The sequence below is a fragment of the Saccostrea cucullata genome, unplaced genomic scaffold (assembly GCF_032062105.1).
Source record: "Saccostrea cucullata isolate Sc308-1 unplaced genomic scaffold, CSIRO_AGI_Scuc_v1 ctg1724, whole genome shotgun sequence".
Taxonomy (NCBI): Eukaryota; Metazoa; Mollusca; class Bivalvia; order Ostreida; family Ostreidae; genus Saccostrea; species Saccostrea cuccullata.
Window position 1 is genome coordinate 1 of NW_026937706.1, and position 7134 is coordinate 7134.

At 31.1% G+C, this 7134-nt stretch overlaps 1 long non-coding RNA gene across 1 annotated transcript; it reads right to left on the minus strand.

Moving 5' to 3' along the window:
• Nucleotides 1-550: 550 nt before the first annotated feature.
• Nucleotides 551-5258, minus strand: LOC134248717 (uncharacterized). The gene is made up of 3 exons (XR_009988109.1): nucleotides 5140-5258; nucleotides 4589-4647; nucleotides 551-648 (listed from the first exon to the last, which is right to left on the minus strand). It is a non-coding gene; the product is annotated as an uncharacterized LOC134248717 (long non-coding RNA).
• Nucleotides 5259-7134: the final 1876 nt, after the last annotated feature.

A 7134-nucleotide genomic window follows, 5' to 3' on the forward strand; every position in this document is an offset into this window, starting at 1 on the left:
TTGAATTTGTCACTAATTATAAAATTATCAATCAAAAAGCAAACCTTCCATTGAGGTCTTATGATAGAAAAGTATCTTATAGATGTTTATCTTGTGCTCATACTAAATAGTTTTTTTTAAATTCTAATAATAAATGCGGCTGATTTGTAAAGATCATTCGGTACTTTAAGGCGCTTATTTAAGTTCCAATTATATTTTCCTAAAATTTGTTGCTATATGTTATGACATCAGGCAAAAATTTTGTTTCCATACCTTTATTTTTTCGATTGTTGTATAAACATCCCTCTTTGACTGAAGTGTTTTCCTCCTTGAAACCATTTTGTGTGACACCGTTTGTACAGATTACATTTTGGTTGAAACTGCTGACTGTTTTATATTGCAAATATTGCTTTGTTGATTTTCTGAGCTCACAATGTAGATCATCAATATCCCGATCACCAATTCTGTCTACATGCTGGAAAATTATTGACTGAATTTCTCGTTTTCCTTGCCTTTTCTGACAAGAACAACTGGACATGTAACATACTTCCGATTTTTCTGCCAATATGCAAAGAAACATGACACCTTTTTCGTTTTTGTCTAGGACAGTAGAAAGTTTGCAGTTGATATCTTTGGAACATTTGTCAAGATGAATTTTCAAACTTTCATCTGAAATGTTGAGAGGGACAAGAAGTTAAATAATTATTGGATTATCACAAATCTATGTACGTTTTAGGGGGAGAATTATGGCACGACGATTGGTTCAAAAGTATTTTCTGCACAACGATCAAGATTTTATACACGAGCTAGATGAAAAAAATACACGAGTAAAATAAAAATGCACGTATAGGTAAAAATTGCACATAGTTTGAAAGATTTTTACACAAACAAAGCGAAAAACACACGAATCCGACATTTTTTGCACGATTTAGGGGTATAATATGCACAAACAAAAATCAAAAATTGCACGAGCAGAGGAAACTAAAAATTACACAAACAATTTTACTGCGCATACAGCTGCGCATATCATTATTATGCACATAGAATATTCATTGTGTTCTTGGTTTTCTGTACTCTTTATCGCTTCATGTATACTTAGCTGGATGTAATCGAGAATGGAAATTAAATGGCGTTGACGATGGCATGTGCTTTATTTTGCTTATTTTAATTTCTTTGCTAAAACTCGGTCCGATTTCTAGCTAATGTCAATCGAACAATTATGAAGTGTTTCCATGTGATCTATTTGTGAGAATACGTTATTCGATATTGACCGAGATCATAACCAATATACGGAGGTATTAGCTGATGCCAGACAAAAATTCTGACAAGAGAAATCGTATAATGCGGGTAAAAAAAATGCATACTATGCATACTCAACTCCCAACTAAAAGTACCTAACGATAAACAGTACATTTGACTAGGATCTTGATTTTCTAAAAAAAAAAATGTTAGAATTATTTTATGTTTTTTTATTTAAATAAACTCTCTATAGCTTTTAAAATTTCTAATTTGTAGATACATCTTTAACAGAAATTACTTGTATAAAAATGAAATTAACACTCGCATAATGAATCGATTAATAAAGTTGATTCTTCATGATTTTGGTACTTTTCATTTGTACCTATTTTATTTTCTTTACCACTCGGAATAGGAAATTATATATACCTATATTCGATTCATTTGGCTGGATAAACATTTTTTTTAAGTTGAAGAACGTTGGGATTACGTTAGATGTATACAGCATGTATTTAGATCTCATGCGCAGATCTAGAGGGGGTCGGGGGGTTACCATAGACCCTCTTGGAAAACGCTGACCCCCCCCCCCCCCGGGAAACGCGAATATGTGTGTGAAATGGATGTGGAAAATGAAAGATTTGAGACAATAGAAGTCATAACACAACTCTCTCTCTCTCTCTCTCCCCCCCCCCCCCCCCCCCCGAAATAGATTTTTGACGTTTTGGCGAGTTTTTTTTTTCCTTTCTTTCTTTCTTTTCTTGTCAAGAAATTTCTGGGATTGAATTTATTTTTTGACTGGGATGGAACCACCCCCCCCCTTGGGAAAAATATGTGGATCCGCGCCGGCATCAAACGCCAAACAAAAAAAATATTTTATTCTAATAACACATGTATTCATACTTATGAAATATCAGGATATCAGTTTCGTTGGAGATCTTAAGTCTACTTTGTTATGAATTCTTTTCCATGTAATCTCATATTTTCAGTTATAAACTACTCAATTAAAAACAAGACATTTCTTGTGAGCGTTACCCTCATTCTTAATGACGATTACATGATAAATGTTTTCCTTTTAATAAAAAGGACCAGAAAAAAGGAGGATATATATGCCCTGTGTGTTTTATGTACATGCGCTTTTGTGTTTTATTACTTTTAAAACAGTGTGCTTTACTAAGTACATTTATATTACATACAATGTTACAAAAAGAATGCAATAAAAAAATTAGAATGGATACAGCAGTGTCATAGAACGCGTTTTATCACTCTAAAAAAATGCAAATAATTCATGTTCTTTATTCTGTTTACATTTCAAATTCGACTTCATGATTTTTAAAATTATTTTCCAAACACTAAGTTCCTTGTAAGATTACTTTTTTTACCCAAATACATGTATATGGCCATTATATAAAAAATAACATGATTATATTATTATGAAACAAAATTAATCATCAATTAGGCCTATAGAATCCCCCCCCCCCCCCCGGTTTTTGTTGCTGTTGTTGTTTTTGTTTTTTTTTGCAAAAAGAACCTACTTCCATTGTAAAATGTCCACTGAAAAGCCCCCTATTTTGTTGCTGGATTGGAATTGAATGTGCCTCACTATCTCAACGAAATAGGATTTTCGAGATTGGACGCTTTACTTTTTTTTTGCATGTTAATAAGGTTTTTTAGGTTATTTGGCAACCCCCCCCCCCTTTTAAAAGAGATACTACATATGTATCTGCATATTATAATTTTAAATTATATATTTTTTTTTAAATTGTCTAACTCCTTTATAAATATGAATTTTTCCTATTCAAAATAATCTACTCTAGAAAAACAGAAATTAAGTTGAAATTCACATAAGTAAAACACTGTATAATTTTACATTTTACATTTTCATGGATACATGTATCATGTATTTATGTAATCACCACACGTTGTTCAAAATTTAAGACTACATGTACTACTTTTTCACATTGGGCAAATTCCACAATCCAGATGACAGCAACATTGCTTCAAAATCTCTGTACGAATTGCTAATAACCTCCAACCAAAAGGTATCATTGAAGTGTCAAATAACTATAAATCGATTAGCATACACGTGTCTTTCATTCCATCCCAGTAGGGAGGAATTTCTCGATGTGAAAAGGTCACACATCCACATTCTTAATTATTACCAAAGTACACACAGTGGGTGGTGGAGGAGAAGAGTTTGTTTTGTTGTTAACTCTCCTGTATTAACTCACGCTGTTTTTATTTATTTACCTTTACTATGATAATATCATTGTTTTAAACTTTCAAAAGATATTGCTATATAGAGGAATGAAACAAAAAATCTAACAATTAAACACGCAACTGAAAATATACAGTTTATATGCATCCCCCTTTTAACGTTATCTATATTTTAATCGGGGATGTTAATTAATATACATATTGTGTGCCTGTCAATTTTTACATGTATATAACACGTTAAGCATAGTCTTGAGAGTCTAGCGTAATTCTGAAAGACCGAATCTTTTTTAAAAGATTAATATTGTTAACACATACCCATCCCCTTGTTTTATAACGTTTCAAGCTTCCAAGCCACACTGATCTGTTCTCTAATGAATATTAATGAAATGTGCGCAATGAGGATGCGTCGTATATTATGTCGATCTTGTATTCTCACTTGTGCAGTTTTCGTTTTTACGTTTGTGTAATTTTCTCGTTATATCGTGTAAATATTTTGTTGATTGTGTAGTTTTTGTATAGTTTATGTAAATTTGAATAACTTTGTGTGTATTTTCCGCGCTTTGTGTAAGTTTTGACTAACTCGTGTAATTTTTGTTTAAAGTCGTGCAGAAAATACTTTTGAACCAATCGGCGTGCCATAGAGAATAATGTCTTTCCATTAGCTGAATAGATAAATAGCATAAAACAGCAAGTACAATGTATCCCTATGTCGAGTATCGAGGAAAGTAAATATCATTAACAATATGCATATTAATTCAAGTTAAAAAAAATAATAAAAAAAAATCTTTTTAAGAAGGATATAGAGATAACGAACAATGCAAATATCAAAGTCCATTTAACATTATCTTTCTCTTTTGAGACCTATTAATATATGATTGGAAAATGTTTTGCATAAAGAACCTTCATTGCAAAAATTAAATATCAAATAAACCTGGTAATCTTTTGAGGTGGAATGCTCACTCCTCCATGACACCTGATCCCATCTCTTATGTCTTAAAGATTCGTGCTTGCTCTTCTCCTTTTTTTATTATTGGATGGACTTTTGAGCTTTAGTGCTGTTTGTTATCACGATATATTTCATTTTGTTTCTTTCTTATAATATATATCTATTTTAAGGTATTGATAAATTATTTTTAAAGGATTTTTTTATATATCTTACCTTCTTCATGACTATATAAAAAACCAGTGATTATATTTCTCAATCCGTCGAAAAATCTTCTGTAAAATTTATTTATAAAAATTAAATTTATACTTGAATTCATAATAGACTTTTGCAATAAACACTGGCTTTTACAGTTGACGGTTAACTTGACATTTCAACCTGTATCGTGTAAGGAGATACAGAAGTGATAATGGATAAGAATACCTTTCTAGTGGTCAAAGGTAGTGCCCCTTATGTTGTTAGGGGCATAACATGTGAAGGCCGGGAGTTGAGGGTAGTGTGATTGTCGTTTTCTTTAAGGACAGCTGATTTATGCTTTGAAAAAAAACATTTATTTTAGCTGAATTAAATGTTGAGCAAAATGTTTCTATCGTAAAAGAGCTTCCGTACATTGCTCTAGTGTAAAAGTTAGCTTTCAACTGTAAAGGTCAGCGCTACTCGCTAAAGTCCAATATTACATCTCGATAAAAAAGGAAATATTTAGATGAATGGTTTTCGTAGAAATAATAATCAATATTTCAGTTTAAAACATACAAAACCTCTCATACCCGGTCTCATCTGTTGCATTGGTTGTTAATCCAAAATTTCTTTTCCAAGGAAGGGCACAAGTATGTTTTGAATGAGTAACACTTGAGGTGGCATCGTAGAAAACATGAAAACCAATAATACACACTAAAAATTAAAAAAAAAAAAAGTAATCTTGATTTAAAAAAAAACGATCCTTATTTTCTTTTACGAGTTTGAAAGAATAAATATTGCTTAACATACAAATAATACAATCAAACAATATTTTACCGAAAAAGCCAACAAATTGGTTCAATATTGAAATCATTCTTCAAATCTGCATCCACTTTCAAATTTTTTCTTTTCGCTGACAAATTTATTTTGTTTTAAATGCATTTAGTTATTGACACAAATATTTATTAACTTATCCGATATCACATTTTTAAAACCTGTAAGGAAGGAAGCAAACAAAATAGATATAGGATCAAGTTAAATGACCTTAATTCCACACATAATACATGTAGTAATGCATTTCCGATTTGCTCAAATCAGGAAAACGACGTTTTTCTTTTAATTATATATTTCTAAATAGAATAATATTACCCCAATATAGACACAAATTCTGAATGCCCGGGGACTCCGTTGTATTTGTGACGCCACAACATAATTTTTTGACGTCTCTTCATTCTTATAATGAAATAATTAAGAAATCCTTATATAAATCAAAAATGTATCTATTAGGTGCAATTGAAATTTAATAAAAAGAAAAAAAATCGTTGAGATGTATGTACACTCCGTCTGTGGAAATTGCAAGGTCGATCATCTTAACCTGCCGATCAAAATTGCAAATGTCGTGAAATATATAAAGCTTGTACACAAATAAATGACTAGTAGTCACAACACGGGCATGGATTGTTTCTTCCATGAGAACCGGGTTGCTCTGAACATTGAGATAGGAGAAGTTATTCGGGTCAATTGTTAACAATGCATTAAAAAGTTTATACATAAGAATGTCCTTTCCCTTTATGAATTACGAGATACACAATATATTTACTCCAAGAAGTACATCTTTATCAATATATGTGTATTTTTAATACTATGAATTGATTATCCTTTGCCATCAAAAACGAAAGATCCCTTTTTAGAACATAAATTTTACTTGTCGCATAAAAACGTACGTTACACAGTTTGTTTTTTATATTTACTGAGTCAATTTTTTTTATGATCGATAGGTTATGTCTGTGTTCAATTATATTTTATATTTTATGCAGCCAACAGTTGCTCGAGAAATTAATAAAATAATAAAATATTACCGTTTTTGTTGGATTTCCATGCAACTAGAAGTTTTCCGTAAATCTTCTCGACTATAGTCTCATTCAGACGCATGTCGTATCACGCAAATCGAAACAATTTGATGATTAAGACTTATTTTCATTATTTTTTTTTTTTTTTGTTTACTTCCATTGTATTCTTGTTTATTTTACATAAAGATTTCAAATAACTTTCAAGTACACACAAATGACGTCAAATAATGACGTCATTGTCTTTGAGAACTGTGGGGAAAAGCTACAAAAAGGTACATACCCTTGAACATACACTTAAAAAAATTTTTGAAGTATTTGCGCAATGCTACATTACAGAAATGATTTGTCATGAAATTAGTATTAGTTTAACGACTGCCGGGTGTCTTCAAGGAATTCACAGGAAGTCCTCATTATGCTTGAAATTAATTAATATTTATAGTCATCATTTCGTAAATTCTATGGTCAATAAAATGAAATGACCTTGTCAGCAAAAACAATTTATTGAAAAAAAACAATTGAGTGAAATGCTGACTGATGATTTAATACCAATTGTCATTCCATTATTTACACACTGAATTGGCAACTGATTTTTGCGTCATTTTTCGAAACCGGGTGGAAATACACAACAAAACACATTCCATCTGGTTTATAATACGTGGGTTTTATTGTGATGGTAGCAATATTGCCCATTATGGTAAAGATGGTAAATATAGATGACCCTGTAAATATGTATTA